Consider the following 16814-nt stretch of genomic DNA (forward strand, 5'->3'; position numbering starts at 1 on the left):
GATCAAACCTGTGTCCGTTGTGCTGTGAGGCAGCAGTACTAGCCACTGAGCCACTGTGCCATCCCCAAAGTAAGCAAGGTAAGCAATTACATGATAAACTCAAAATTGTCCTACCAGCTGGAGAATAAAATATTCATTTGAAAATGGGTAGCTGGTTATGACATGTCATGGAAAGCAGCCTATAAAAGCACTGAAATCCACTCCAAGCTGAGGTGGGGGAGGAACAGTAGCTAGATACAGAATCTAATTAACCCAGAAATACTGCTCATCAAATTTCACTGGATTAGAGAACAAGGATTAAACACACAGGATGCAGACATGCACACATATGCAACAAATTAAAAGCACACACAGAATCATAATGTGATCATTGAAGAGAATTTTCAGCTAAATTGAAAGCTAACATGTAAGGATTTTGTATATTTCAACTGAACAGTAATAATCAGCATTCAACCAGAATGTTGAGTCTATTTTTCATTTATTTTCATTGCCTTTGAAAATGAAGTAAATCAATTACCTAAAGAAAATGAAACCTAACTTAGCATTTCCCATATATTTATGTTACCTTGACTGATTACCCACTTTAAAAAAATAACGTAACATAAATTGCTCACTTTTTAAGGAAAATTTCAAATCTAGATTTCAAATTTTAGCAGTCCTTTAATCACAGCATCAATGCAGCAGAACCTGGGCTTTTCTCATTGATGAGAATCAATATTTCAAAATACTGCTTCTGTCGGGCAATGCGGTGCATAGTAACAGTCATGTGGCTCTGTTGTCATGGAGCATGATGCAGGTGGTAGGGCTGGAAACTGGGAAGCAGCTTGTCACATGGCAAATTGTATAATAATTTCAGATGATTTGGCCTTGAACATCCTAAACTGGTGTGTTCATATGAGATGTAATTGCGTGTTGTGATAGAAAATGGAAGAAAATAAACCAGCTATACACTGGAGGAATCTATCTTCTGCAACATTGAACTTGTTTTGACAGCTGTTAGTACGGACCTTAGAATACTACATAAGACAATTACAATTCTCACAAAATTTGTAATTGGTAATTTAAATGTAAGAATAGTTTTCTGAGAATTTGGAACATATTTTTGTACCCGCACTTTAAAACGCATTTGCCTATCATTGATAATGATGTCAGAGCAAAACATAATACTCTATTTTTCAGAAACATAATAAAAATTCATTTAACACACAAATAGACCATTCATTGGAACAGTTAAATTATTATTTTGTTTATTAGTACAGATTTTAAAAACCTCACTTAATATTTAAGTGCTGATGTTTTTACAAGTAAATTATTTTCATTCAATTACCACTGTACAATGAAATTTGACAGTCCAAATGGCAATTTATTTCACAAAAAGTGAATACTAATGCACAAAATGAACAACCTGCTCAACCATTCAAAAGAATACTACACTGACATAAAATATAGTCTGAAACTGGGAGGCACATTGTTAATCCAGAGACCCTGGCAATGTTCTGGGTGACCGGATTTGAATTCAGTAAATATTTGGAATTAAGAGTCTAATGATGGCCATGAGCCCATGTTGATTGTCAGAAAAACCCATCTGGTTCACTAATGTTCTTTAGTGAAGGAAACTGCCATCCTTCCCTGGTCTGGCCTGCATGTGACTCCAGACCCACAGCAATGTAGATGACTCTTAACTTGCCTTTGGGCATTTCGGGACAGGCAATAAATGCTGGCCTAGCCAGTGGTTCCCTCATCCTGTGAATAAATTATAACAAAATGTTTAAAATTTTGCTACACTTGCCATTGCATTCTATAGATTCTCTAATGCTCAAAATTTTATGTTTGACTTCTTTAACTTTATTAATTTTCTGGAGACTGGGAATTCAGAATGAATAACTTACCTCTTCACTCTCCAGAATATGTCCACTATCTATGAGGTAAAGGTCTAAGTATGGTGGAACAATGTGTCCAGATGAGTGCAGCTCCAATACACTCAAGAAATTCAATATCATCTAGATCACATTTGATCGGCAATCCATCCACCACATTCAACATTCACTTCTTTTATCAATGAAACACATTGGCAGCAATATATACCTTCTATAGAGTCACTTTGCAGGAACTTACCAACGTTCCATTGACAGCAGTTTACAGCTTTAAGGAGGAAGACTGAAGATTCATGGAACACCAACACTTTCAAGTTCCCCTCCAAAACACATACATCCCAACTTGGAACGATATCACCATTCCTTCACTGTTCCTGGGAAAAGTCTGGAAATTCCTTCCAGACAGTACTTTGGATGTATTTATATCACATGGACTGCACCAAGGGAAATTGGTACTTAGCAATAATACTAGCTTATCCAGTCAGATACATGTCCCGTAAATGAATGAAAACAAAAAGACTTGTTAAGGTCGAGGAACTGTGCAAATTTTGAAGGCTCAGAAATGAGCAGGTCAATGCCATTATTGAACAATTAACTCAGCCTTCACAACTTACATAGAATATTATAGAATTTACAGTACAGCAAAAAGCCACATAACTCAACAGGTCAACATTCACCACTTATGTTCCACATAGACTGCACAACAAAATTGTGAAATTCTCTTGGATTTCCGAAGGTATAGAAATTTAAAGGTTTTTTGCATTTTATTATGATCTCAGCTCCTGGTATTACTCGACAGGTTTGATCCCAGACTGAAGTCTATTTTGATGATCATGTGTTATTTTGGTTTTAACAAAGGCTAAGTCAAACAAAAGCACGCAATGTTGTAGAATTAACAATGAATTAACAATGAGACAGAAGTTTATTGACAAAAGACATGAAGAAAAAATAGAATAAACCAAATACATCTACTTAAGAAAGAAGTTCACAGATGTTAAATACACTTTCATTCTTATTTAGCCTAAAATGTTAATTCATAAATTGGAAAGAAAAACACCAGCTTTTGCATAGTACCCAAAACATACCCTTGGAACATAATCCAAAGGAGAAAGTGAGGTCTACAGATGCTGGAGATCAGAGCTGAAAATGTGTTGCTGGAACAGCGCAGCAGGTCAGGAACATCCAGGGAACAGGAGAATCGACGAGGGCTTATGCCCAAAACGTCGATTCTCCTGTTCCCTGGATGCTGCCTGACCTGCTGCGCTGTTCCAGCAACACATTTTCAACATAATCCAAAACATACTTCATATTGTACCCAAAAGCAGTACTCTTACCAGAGTTTTTGCTTTTAATATCTCAATAATTTGGAGTTACTTATGACTTGTATGATGGGGCAGTAGGGGCTGGGGACGTGGGGGATGCAGGAAAGTGGCTTAAAGTGAAGGGAGGAGGAAATTCAACATTGTTGAGGAATACAAAAGGATGTGCAAAAATACAGCGAATGTTCTCCAAAAGAGAAACTCGACACAATATAATGTTAGCAAGTCACGTATTGAAGAACTCATTTGGCAGTGGACACATCTTAATCCATTGAACATTGCTGGGGCAACTTGACTATTTTGTGAAAAAAGTACAGTAATCCCCAGTAATGCTTAAGGCTTATGGTACAAGAAACACACCTTGCTCTGCAGATGCTAGGACATGCTTGTCAGCAAACCTACATGGAGCAGAAATTAATTGTTCAGCCTAGCATTCTCATGATATTCACTAGCTCACTTCCGCTCATCCTTAAGACAGCAAAACAAAGGCACACCAGAGGGAGATACAATTAATTCCTGAGATCCTGTCTGCAGCATTACATTTACAAATCTCAGAAGCAGATTGTGTTCCTAACTAATCTATATGCGTGTTAAGCTCCAACAATGCCTCCACCCATTATCTAACCTTATCATCAAAACCTTTTATTTCTTTCTCCCTCATATACTTATCGAGGTTTCTCTTATATAGAGGTATGCTAATTACCTCACTTACTCCTGTGTTAGTAAATGTCACATTAAAAATTACTCCAAAGATAAAGAACTTTCTAAAAAGTCTTCCAAATTTTTTTGAAATCGTTTTTAATTTTTATAAAAACTTCTTCAAAGACTTCTTGGAAAAGCTTTAACTGCATTAGAAACCTTGTAGAAACTTAATAATTTAGCATTATTTTCTATGATACTGAAATCCTGCCACTAACTGGAGGTGCATCAAAAACAGTTGGTATGGCCATATTACCAATACCAGCCACAGGTGCATATGTGACAGATTGTGATACCAGTCACAAGATGGATTTTTCTGGATCTGAATGACATTTTTTTAAAGCTATCTAGTCATGTTCAATGAGTATTGATGCTGTGTTATACAATGATGTGTAACTAATGCTTTACAGTCATATCAACGTTGAAACTTTATTGCTGGAACAGCACAGCAGGTCAGGCAGCATCCAGGGAACAGGAGATTCGACGTTTCGGGCACAGGCCCTTCTTCAGGAATGAGCAGAGAGTGTTCAGCAGGAGAAGATAAAAGCTAGGGAGGAGGGACTTGGAGGAGGGGCGTTGGAAATGTGATAGGTGGAAAGAGGTCAAGGTGAGGGTGATAGGTCGGAGTAGGATGGAGGCGGAGAGGTCAAGAAGAAGACTGCAGGTCAGGAAGGCGGTGCCGGGCTGGAGGGATCCGGCTGAGACAAGGTGGGGGGAGGGGGGATGAAGAAACTGGTGAAGTCCAAGTTCATCCCCTGCGGTTGGAGGGTTCCCAGTCGGAAGATAAGACGCTCCTCCTCCGACCGTCGGGTTGTTGTGGTTTGGCGGTGGATGAGTCCAATGACCTGCATATCCTCGGTGGAGTGGGAGGGGGAGTTGAAATGCTGTGCTACAGGTTGGTTGGGTTGGTTCGTCCGGGTGGCCCAGAGGTGCTCTCTGAATCGCTCCGCAAGTAGGCGGCCTGTCTCCCCAATATAGAGGAGGCCACACCGGCTGCAGCGGATGCAGTAGATGATGTGGGTGGAGGTGCAGGTGAATCTGTGGCGGATATGGAAGTTTCCTTTGGGGCCTTGGAGAGAAGTGAGGGGGGAGGTGTGGGCGCAAGTGTTGCACCTCCTGCGGTTGCAAGGGAAGGTGCCGGGAGTGGAGGTTGGGTCGGTGGGGGGTGTGGATCTGACAAGGGAGTCGCGGAGGGAGTGGTCTCTACGGAAAGCTGATAGGGGAGGGGAGGGAAATATATCCTTGGGGCTGGGGTCTGTTTGGAGGTGGCAGAAGTGACGGCGGATGATGCGCTGTACATGGAGATTGGTGGGGTGGTAGGTGAGGACCAGTGGGGTTCTGTCCTGGTGGCGGTTGGAGGGGCGGGGCTCAAGGGCGGAGGAGCGGGAAGTGGAGGAGATGCGGTGGAGGGCACCGTCGACCACGTCGGGGGGGAAATTGCGGTCCTTGAAGAAGGAGGCCATCTGTGTTGTACGTATTTTGAACTGGTCCTCCTGGGAGCAGATGCGGCGGAGACGAAGGAATTGGGAGAATGGGATGGCGCCATCCCATCCCATCGCCATCCCATTCTCCCAATTCCTTCGTCCGCCATCCCATTCTCCCAATTCCTTCGTCTCCGCCGCATCTGCTCCCAGGAGGACCAGTTCAAAATACGTACAACACAGATGGCCTCCTTCTTCAAGGACCGCAATTTCCCCCCCGACGTGGTCGACGGTGCCCTCCACCGCATCTCCTCCACTTCCCGCTCCTCCGCCCTTGAGCCCCGCCCCTCCAACCGCCACCAGGACAGAACCCCACTGGTCCTCACCTACCACCCCACCAATCTCCATGTACAGTGCATCATCCGCCGTCACTTCCGCCAACTCCAAACAGACCCCAGCACCAAGGATATATTTCCCTCCCCTCCCCTATCAGCTTTCCGTAGAGACCACTCCCTCCGCGACTCCCTTGTCAGATCCACACCCCCCACCGACCCAACCTCCACTCCCGGCACCTTCCCTTGCAACCGCAGGAGGTGCAACACTTGCGCCCACACCTCCCCCCTCACTTCTCTCCAAGGCCCCAAAGGAAACTTCCATATCCGCCACAGATTCACCTGCACCTCCACCCACATCATCTACTGCATCCGCTGCAGCCGGTGTGGCCTCCTCTATATTGGGGAAACAGGCCGCCTACTTGCGGAGCGATTCAGAGAGCACCTCTGGGCCACCCGGATGAACCAACCCAACCAACCTGTAGCACAGCATTTCAACTCCCCCTCCCACTCCACCGAGGATATGCAGGTCATTGGACTCATCCACCGCCAAACCACAACAACCCGACGGTCGGAGGAGGAGCGTCTTATCTTCCGACTGGGAACCCTCCAACCGCAGGGGATGAACTTGGACTTCACCAGTTTCTTCATCCCCCCTCCCCCCACCTTGTCTCAGCCGGATCCCTCCAGCCCGGCACCGCCTTCCTGACCTGCAGTCTTCTTCTTGACCTCTCCGCCTCCATCCTACTCCGACCTATCACCCTCACCTTGACCTCTTTCCACCTATCACATTTCCAACGCCCCTCCTCCAAGTCCCTCCTCCCTAGCTTTTATCTTCTCCTGCTGAACACTCTCTGCTCATTCCTGAAGAAGGGCCTGTGCCCGAAACGTCGAATCTCCTGTTCCCTGGATGCTGCCTGACCTGCTGTGCTGTTCCAGCAATAAAGTTTCAACTTTGATCTCCAGCATCTGCAGACCTCACTTTCTCCTTTACAGTCATATCAACATAGAGAAACAGTTTCATCTTCGGAAGGATTACAAGTCACACCTCCACCCCAACCATAAACACCAACACCACATGGAAAAACAACTAACTTGCCAAAACCCATAATAAATCAGAAAATAAATATTAAGAAAACAAATGTGGTAGTTTAGATTCCATTTTTGCTCCAGCGTGTTAAGAGTCTGTGTAGGGAGTTGGATACAGTCCAGTTTGAATTTTAATTCCAGTGCCATTGTTTTGAATTCTGCGTGAAATAATTAAATCTTTGAAATATTTTCTTTCAAATCTTTTCTTATGGATCTTTATTGATATAAAACAGAATCTAATATCTCCCATCTCTGTTATTGGAGTTAGGAATCTTATTTACTGAAATTTCCTGATTCCATAATCATTACTCACTGAATTGTCAGAAACAACTTTTATGGGGCAGCACGATGGCTAAGTTCCTGCTGCCTTACAACTCCAGGGACCCAGATTTGATTCCATCCTCAGGGTGACTGTCTGTGTGGATTTTGCACAATCTGTCAATATCTGCGTGGATTTCCTCCCACTGCCCAAAGATATGTAAATTAGGTGGATTAACCATGGGAAAGGCAGTGTTACAGGGATGGTGTGGGGGGAGGGGTTGGAGTGGTGGGTCTGGGTGGGATACTCTGCAGAGGGTCAGTGTGGACTTGATGGGTCGAATGGCCTGCTTCCACACTGTAGGGATTCTATGAATCAGAGGTAATTGTTAGGTTATTGTTTTAAGAGATGGACATGCTACTGAGTCAAGGATAAGGATGAAACCGCATACCTAACTACCATGTGTACTGCAGCAGCAGTCAGTCCAAAGGAAGATATATATATATAGTTATCGATAGCTGTAAGATGTACACTGAGTTGTTTAACAAGCTTGCATGAGCTTTTCAAATGAACTGAATCCATTCTACGTAATCCCTGTTACTTACCAATAACAGAATAAATACAACAGGGACAGTTGATAAAATATAGGTGAAGTAGATTCAAGAATTTGCATTTTGTAGAGGACTGCGCAGACCCAAAATTAGATTAGATTAGATTACTTACAGTGTGGAAACAGGCCCTTCGGCCCAACAAGTCCACACCGACCCGCCGAAGCGTAACCCACCCATACCCCTACATTTACCCCTTACCTAACACTACGGGCAATTTAGCATGGCCAATTCACCTGACCTGCACATCTTTGTGACTGTGGGAGGAAACCGGAGCACCCGGAGGAAACCCACGCAGACACGGGGAGAACGTGCAAACTCCACACAGTCAGTCACCTGAGGCGGGAACTGAACCCAGGTCTTTGGCGCTGTGAGGCAGCAGTGCTAACCACTGTGCCACCGTGCCGCCCCAACTTAGATAACTTGATATTTGTCGTGCTTGCTTTTGTAATAATTTGTCCATTTCTGTGCAGCAACGCAGAGTGTTGCAACTGACTATGAGTGAGAAATGCTCCTTTTAATGTTGTGTCATTAAGAAACATAGCCTTCTTAAAAACATATCTACTTAGCAGGTCACTATTGCTTTTGTTATGGAGCTGAGCTGACCACCTCAAGCATGACCGAGTGCAACTTCCCCTGGAGCATTTCTACTCCTGGTGGCCACAGGCTGTTAGGTGACTGCACGAAATTATATCTGAAAGCAAAGCTTGTCACCCTCTCACCATTAATTTCTTGAGATGAGGTTGAGGTGCAATGTGATGGTGAGGCACTGCTATTGTGGGTATTATTGCTAGACTGTTAATTCAGAGACCCCGGTAATGCTGTGGGGAGCCCAGATTTGAATTCTGCCACAGCAGATGATAGAACTTGGAGGCTCTTGGGGCACAGTGGTATTGTCTTTACCTCTGAGATAGGTTTAAATCCTGTCTGCTCCAGAGATGTGTAATAACATTTTTAAACAGGTTGATTAAATATCCAGAGGTACAATGGAAGTAGGGTCCTTGATATACAGTGGTGGTGTTCCTACTTCTGGGCTGGGAGGGGGTCTGGATTCAAGCCCCACTGCTCGAGAGGTATGTAATAACATCTCTAAATAGGTTGATTTGAGGATCAATATGGAATGATGCCCATTCCCCTGTGGAACAAAAGGAAGAATTTCTCAGATATTCCTTGGGCGGAGACCAGCAGATTGAACTGTAGACACTGAGATGCATTGGGAAGTGAGAAGTTTTCCTGGATTCTTTGTACTAGGTAATAGACAATGGGTCTTCTGATTTGGTCAGGATTTATGAGCAGGAGCGTGTGACTGAATGAGGCAGATATGGGACTCAGAGCAGGTGGACAGAAGCCTCAGACTTTGCTCAACAGGTGTGAAGTTCTTTCAACTTGTTTGGCTGCAGAATAGATGAGCCAACTGACCATGGTACCATGGTATAGAAAACCATCCAAGTTGGGTGAGGGCAATAAAGTTTTGCAAAGGGAATAGGGGACAGTATGATCAGAGGAGTAACAGCATTTTCTGCAGTAAAGAGTGTGGGTCCAGATGGCTGTGTTATCTCCCCAATGCCAGGGTTTGGAACATTTGCTCAGGGTTGGAGAGGAACTTACATTGGGAAGGCAGGATCCAGTGAACATGGTCCATGTACACACCAAGCATATAGTAAAGACAAAGAAAGAGTGTAGTCAGTATGAGGAACTAGGCACCAAATTAAGAACGAGGACCTCAAAGATCATAATTTCAGTATTGTATTCTAAGCCACATGATACTTAATACAGAGCAAATCAGATCAGAGAGATGAATGTGTGGCACAATGACAGATGTAGGAGAAATGGGTTGCACTTTGTAGAGTACCAGCACCAATATTGGAAAAGGTGAGATGTGTACTGTTGAGACAGTCTCCACCTAAACCATGCTGGGCCCAGTGTTCTTGCAAACTGAATAATTATAGAAGTAGAGAGAATTTTAAACTAAATATGTTCAAAGCTATAATTAATGAATTTATAGCAAGGTACTTAGCTAAATTCAAGATAACCAAACAGATTCGACTTGGTTTCTTCAAAAGGAAATCATAATCTGTTGGAATTCTATGAGAAAGTAATATGCTGTGGAGAAAAGAGAACTATTGGATACACTGTATTTAGATTGCAAGACTATGTTTGATAAAATATCATTGTAAATACTATTATGAAAACTAAATGCATGAGTTAGGTGGTAGCACATTGGTGTGGATAGAAGACTGGCTGGCAGAGATAACTTTCAAATTGGTCTGTTCAGGTCAGCAAGATATAATGAATTATGGATCACAGGATTCAATACTTGGAACTCAATTGTTTACAATTTATATAAATGACTTCGGTCTTGAAAAAAGGTATACTTTCCAAATTTGCTAATGATGCAAAGATAACTAGGAAAATAAATTCTGAAGAGGACACAAGAAGGCTACAAATACATACAGATAAGTTGAATGAATTGACAAAGATCTGGCAAATAGAATAAAGGTAAAAAGGTCAAAGTAACCACAGTCTTATTGGTCCATACAGCTGTTCTCTCGTTAGAGAGAAATGACTGGTGGTAGTTTAACATGGGGATCATCATGCCCCACATTAGGGGTGAGAATGAGAAGGCAAGTCCTTCGTGATAACCTCAGACAGTGCGGGAATTGAATGTATGCATTTGGGCGTCGCAGTGCATGAATTGCAAAAGATTAGTATGCATCTACAGTAAGCAATTAGGAAAGCTGAAAGACTGTTATCGTTTATCTCTGGGGAAGTAAGTACAAATAACAAAGCATATACAGGGCACTGATACAAGCAGACTTTGAGTATTGTGCATATTAATGGTCTCCGTTTTTAAGAAAGGGTGGAACTGTGTTGGAGATCATTCAGAGAAGGTTTACCAGACCAATACCTGCAATGGACACGTTGTTACATAAGGAAGTGTTGGAGATGCTAGACTTGCATATACTGGAGTTTTGAAGAGTATGGGGTGACTTGATTGAAAAATATAAGATCCAGAGGGGTCTTGACAGGGTAGACTTGGAGAGGAAATTCTGGTCATTTTTAGTGGATAAATTGACAACTTGAAGGGGCAGTTGCTGTTTAAAATTAGAGATTGCCTACTTAGAGCTGTGGAGTTTTTATATGTAGCTAATCATATGTATTTGGAATTCTCTTCCTGAAATGGGGGTGGAAACAGAGGTTTTGAATATTTTTATGCAGATGGAGATAGATTCTTGTTAAGCAAAGATTGTCAGGTTAGGCAGGAATGTGGATTTGAGGTTACAATCAGATGAGTCTGATCTTATTAAATGGTAGAACAGTCTAGAGAAGCTGAATGGCCTTTTCCTGCTTTTTGTCCAACATGTTTGTCTACTTATACCCAATCCTTTAAATACCTTCATTGCTGCCTGGTGGGCACTAAAGAATGGATGCTTAAATGGAGCAAGTTCCACACTCACTTCCAGAGACTGAGATACTGGACACTGAATATAAGATGATTGCAATCTTTACAATTATTGTGAAGAAAATTCATACAGTGGCATGGATTCCTCACTGTGGATTTAAAACAGTAAATAGTAACGTAAGCTTTTGACAGCTATCAAGCCAAATATACTCCCACTTACCTCAAAATAAGTAGACCCTAATTTACACATTTAAACAAGTTTTCAGTGCTCTGAAGAAGAGTTATTCTTTAAATTCATTCATGAGGTGTCATCATTGCTGGCTAGGCCTATCTCTAATTGTTAAGAATCAGCCACATTATTGTTGGCCTGGAGTCACATGTAGGCCAGGCCAGGTAGATTTCCTCCTCTGGAGGACATTAGTGAACCAATAGATGTTTACCAACAATTGACAATGGTTTTGTGGTCACCATTAGACTGTTAATTCTAGATTTCTTTTCATTAAATTCAAATTCCACCATCTACAATGGCAGGATTTGAACCCAGATGCCGAGAACATTGCCCGGCTTTGTGGATTAAAGTCTAGCAATAATAATACATCTACCAGATTTGAAATGTTAATGCTGTTTTTCTCTCTCTATGGATGTTGTCAGACCTGCTGAGTTTCTCCAGCATTTTCAGTTTTTACAATAACTAGACGCTACATCTTGTTGACTAAAAAGCAGCGCCCCAGCCAAGTCCTGCTTTCTCAACTCTTAAGTTGCCAATGTTACAGGGAAGACAAATGAAGTGTAAGAAAGATACTCTATGAAGTGTGGCAGAATTGATATTAATGGGAGGACCTTGCTATCAATCGATCAAATAGTGACAACTTGCCCATTAAGCTTCAATTCCAAAAACATTAATAGTGAAGCTGAGCTGTGGAAGAGAAGGGAAAAAATGAAAGCAAAGCCTCTACTTTGAGTCTCACCATCTGGCGAGATATCCTGTACCATGTGTCCTGTACCATGCATCGAGAATTAGCCTGTTCAGTCACATGAAGAGCATGTCTTAAAATTGATAAATTCCTGGCCCTGATGGGTTACATCCTAGATTTTACTTAGATTACTTACAGTGTGGAAACAGGCCCTTCGGCCCAACAAGTCCACACCGACCCGCCGAAGCGTATCCCACCCATACCACTACATTTACCCCTTTACCTAACACTACGGGCAATTTAGCATGGCCAATTCACCTGACTTGCACATCTTTGGACTGTGGGAGGAAACCGGAGCCCCCGGAGGAAACCCACGCAGACACGGGGAGAACGTGCAAACTCCACACAGTCAGTCGCCTGAGTCGGGAATTGAACCCGGGTCTCTGGCGCTGCGAGGCAGCAGTGCTAACCACTGTGCCACCGTGCCGCCCAGAACCCAGAGTTCTGAGGGAGGTGGCTGAGGAAATAGCGGAGGCGTTGGTTGAGATCTCTCAAAAGTCACTGGAGTCAGGGAAAGTCCCGGATGATTGGAAGATCGCTGTTGTAACCCCCTTGTTCAAGAAAGGATCAAGGCAAAAGATGGAAAATTATAGGCCAATTAGCCTAACCTCGGTTGTTGGTAAACTTCTAGAATCCATCATTAAGGATGAGGTTTCTAAATTCTTGGAAGAGCAGGGTCAGATTAGAACAAGTCAACATGGATTTGGTAAGGGGAGGTCGTGCCTGACAAACCTGTTGGAGTTCTTTGAAGAGGTGACAAGTAGGTTAGACCGGGGAAACCCAGTGGATGTGGTCTACCTAGACTTCCAAAAGGCCTTTGATAAGGTGCCACACGGGAGGCTGCTGAGCAAGGTGAGGGCTCATGGTGTTCGAGGTGAGCTACTGGTATGGATTGAGGATTGGCTGTCTGACAGAAGGCAGAGAGTTGGGATAAAAGGTTCTTTTTCGGAATGGCAGCTGGTGACAAGCGGTGTCCCGCAGGGTTCAGTGTTGGGGCCGCAGCTGTTCACATTATATATTAATGATCTGGATGAAGGGACTGGGGGCATTCTAGCGAAGTTTGCCGAAGATACAAAGTTAGGTGGACAAGCAGGTAGTACTGAGGAAGTGGGGAGGCTGCAGAAGGATCTAGACAGTTTGGAGGAGTGGTCCAGGAAATGGCTGATGGAATTCAATGTGAGCAAATGCGAGGTCTTGGAAAAAAGAATACAAGCATGGATTACTTTCTAAACGGTGAGAAAATTCGTAAAGCCAAACTACAGAGGGATCTGGGAGTGCTAGTTGAGGATTCTGTAAAGGTAAACATGCAGGTTGAGTCCGTGATTAAGAAAGCGAACGCAATGTTGTCAATTATCTCAAGAGGGTTGGAATATAAAAGCACTGTTGTGCTACTGAGACTTTATAAAGCTCTGGTTAGGCCCTATTTGGAGTACTGTGTCCAGTTTTGGTCCCCACACCTCAGGAAGGACATACTGGCACTGGAGCGTGTCCAGCGGAGATTCACACGGAAGACCCCTGGAATGGTAGGTCTAACATATGAGGAACGGCTGAGGATCCTGGGATTGTATTCATTGGAGTTTAGAAGATTAAGGGGAGATCTAACAAGATAATACATGGCTTGGAGAGGGTGGACGCTAGGAAATTGTTTCCGTTAGGTGAGGAGACTAGGACCCGTGGACACAGCCTTAGAATTAGAGGGGGTAAATTCAGAACAGAAATGCGGAGACATTTCTTCAGCCAGAGAGTGGTGGGCCTGTGGGATTCATTGCCACAGAGTGCAGTGGAGGCTGGGACGCTAAATGTCTTCAAGGCAGAAATTGATAAATTCTTGATGTCACAAGGAATTAAGGGCTATGGGGAGAATGCGGGTAAGTGGAGTTGAAATGCCCATCAGCCATGATTGAATGGCAGAGTGGACTCGATGGGCCAAATGGCCTTACTTCCGCTCCTATGTCTTATGGTCTTATGGTCTTATTTCGGGATGGGCAATACATTCTGGCCAGCCAGTGATGCCCACATCCCACAAATGAATTAAAAAAAAGATCTACAGGAGAAACCCATCACCCTGGATAGACATCCCCTCTCATCGATGGACATCTGTTTCTGGTGGCAATCCAACTCCTCATTCCAAAGGCTGGCTACCCATTTTTGCAAGGAACAGCTGAAAGCCACCTCTAAGTGTTTCTTGTTGAAATGTGGGGAATGTTATGTCAGTACATAGGTGGACCGTGCAAATTTTCACTTTAACTATGAGTCATTTACATGAGCTATTGGTTTCTGAACCAATTTATGAAGAGTTTATGAAATGAATTCTAAACTTATTTACATCTTCAGATTTCTCCTAACATCTGACTGTGAAATGCATATTTTGGTATCAGCACCACAAGATAAACCAACATCAACAACACAAACCTGAGACATTGTCACAATGACATTGTCAAGTAACCAGAAAGAAAAGGTTTATTATCTGAAATTGCTAACTTGTAGCAGAAATGGAGACATTTATTTCTATTGGTTCTTCCTTTATATCATCAACTGGCTTAAACATAGTTGTCAAAGTTGACACTGATGCTGTATGAAAACATATTGTTATTCTTACAAATTTATGAGTGCCTCTGACTAATTATTCCAACCTTGATAATGCTTTTGTGTTGGTTGTTTTATTGTTTAGGATCCATGACACTGTGTTAGGATTAATGCACGCACACATTCAAATCGGAACTGAAATTACTGATTATCATTTCATAAAGTGGCAGACATCAATTGTGAAATATTTGTTTAGTTTAAAATATAGCACACCCTTGCAAACTCACTGTATTATGGCTAGATATTGCAATTCAGTAGTGAATTCATAATTTCAAAGGGAATAATTAGTTTGAAATAAATGTCATCTAACGTATGTTTTCTGAATGCCGGTCAAGAATTCTTTATAGAGCTTGGATTGAGACTAAAACATTTAAAGAATGTGACACAACTAACATAAAAAAGAACATGAAAGAAAAACCGCTTTACACTTTTGTTAGAAAACTGTTTTCTTGCATTTTGCTATAAAAGGCAAGTGCATATCCATAACTTAATTGCTATAATTGATTTTTTGGAGATCAGACTGGTTAACTAGCTAATTTTAGTGAAAACTTATAAATTGAGGAAAGGTAACATGACTTTGATCAGTAATGCACTATTTCACATTCTGGGGTGTGTATTAATGCAACATACCTTCAATTCACATTTGATTCAGCCAAAACACATTGCTGGTGCATTTTGCTTCATTGAGTGAAAAATATATATCCACCTCAAAAGGCAAAAGCTTCAGAGCTTTTCTTTCACCTCTAACCATGACTTGTATAATATTTTCTTCAAATAATTCATCATACCTATGACTAAATGGTAAGAAAAGGAAACAAAATAATGCCTGATTATGAGGCGGTTTCTGACGTCAGCTTTGACCTCTCTATTCACTTCAGAACATGCAAGTGTTCATATGCTCACGATCACCTGCTCATCATCACAGGAAACTTGCCCTCCTGAAAATGTAATCAACCTATACACTAATAAAAATAGGCACAAGTTAATGTGACTAACATGAAGAGCACATTTCCTGCATGCATTAAATGCTGCGTTCTCTGTGTTGTGTGATTTGGATATTTTTGTTTTTCTGTCTGACCCTGTTCTAAAGATAAAAGTATCAGGCTGAGCAATTGCAAGAAGCTTTTGTAATAGCACAATGCACGTTTTGTTACATGATATTCCTGATACTGAAACCCTATACGTGTAAATGAACTGTTTTCATGGAAAGACAGACAGAGCAGAGCAAATGAATTATACATTGAAACTGCAGATTACAGCTGCTGCTGCTAATTTCACATGACATGCCATGCCTTTGAGAATTTTTTTAAGTGCATTGGTTTCTGTTAATATTTCTTCACTCATGCTCGACTCAACTGTTAGGTGTTAAAATACTAAACATCTTGACACCAAAGGAACCCTCCTCTTATTAGAATGATAAAGATTTATTTCAATTACAATGTAGGTGGATTTACCTTCTGAGTAGTTTTCTGGGGACGGGGAGGAATTCTTTTTAAAGATATTTATTGTCCTCAATTTTAAAGGTAGAGCAAATTTCTTTGACATGTTTCTTTTGCATTTATTTTTCCATTTATATAAAATTGCTGGATTGGCCTTTCTCTACAGCTGGTACTCATGTTCATGGGACAGGTTTATCTTCAACGGCAACACACTCATTCTGTCAATTTAAACAGAGTGAAAGGAAGTCTCAACTTGGCTGTGTATAAGTATACTCTCCAGGTCTGGTCTAACAGGGGGCATAGACATGAAAGGGCAGATTTTTAAAAAAAGGCATACAGTTGTGGGTACACTACTTAAGGTGCCTCTGACCAAGTCCCACATGCTGATTCTTGCCATGGCAGGTGAATATACCATGCACCGGTGTCAGTGGGCAACTTTGAGCAAGGAGAAAGTGAGGTCTGCAGATGCTGGAGATCAAAGTTGAAACTTTATTGCTGGAACAGCACAGCAGGTCAGGCAGCATCCAGGGAACAGGAGATTCGACGTTTCGGGCACAGGCCCTTCTTCAGGAATGAGCAGAGAGTGTTCAGCAGGAGAAGATAAAAGGTAGGGAGGAGGGACTTGGAGGAGGGGCGTTGGAAATGTGATAGGTGGAAAGAGGTCAAGGTGAGGGTGATAGGTCGGAGTAGGATGGAGGCGGAGAGGTCAAGAAGAAGACTGCAGGTCAGGAAGGCGGTGCCGGGCTGGAGGGATTCGGCTGAGACAAGGTGGGGGGAGGGGGGATGAAGAAACTGGTGAAGTCCAAGTTCA

The 16814-nt window shown here is 42.4% G+C and overlaps 1 long non-coding RNA gene across 1 annotated transcript; it reads right to left on the bottom strand.

The window, feature by feature from the left end:
• Positions 1-1225: 1225 nt before the first annotated feature.
• On the bottom strand, positions 1226-15379 carry LOC148146737 (uncharacterized). Its single transcript, XR_015760337.1, has 2 exons — positions 15195-15379; positions 1226-1743 (listed from the first exon to the last, which is right to left on the bottom strand). It is a non-coding gene; the product is annotated as an uncharacterized LOC148146737 (long non-coding RNA).
• Between the last annotated feature and the right edge of the window lie 1435 nt (positions 15380-16814).

The sequence above is a fragment of the Chiloscyllium plagiosum genome, unplaced genomic scaffold (genome assembly GCF_037043375.1).
Source record: "Chiloscyllium plagiosum isolate Xiang-an unplaced genomic scaffold, Cpla_swu_hap1 HiC_scaffold_19, whole genome shotgun sequence".
Lineage (NCBI taxonomy): Eukaryota > Metazoa > Chordata > Chondrichthyes > Orectolobiformes > Hemiscylliidae > Chiloscyllium > Chiloscyllium plagiosum.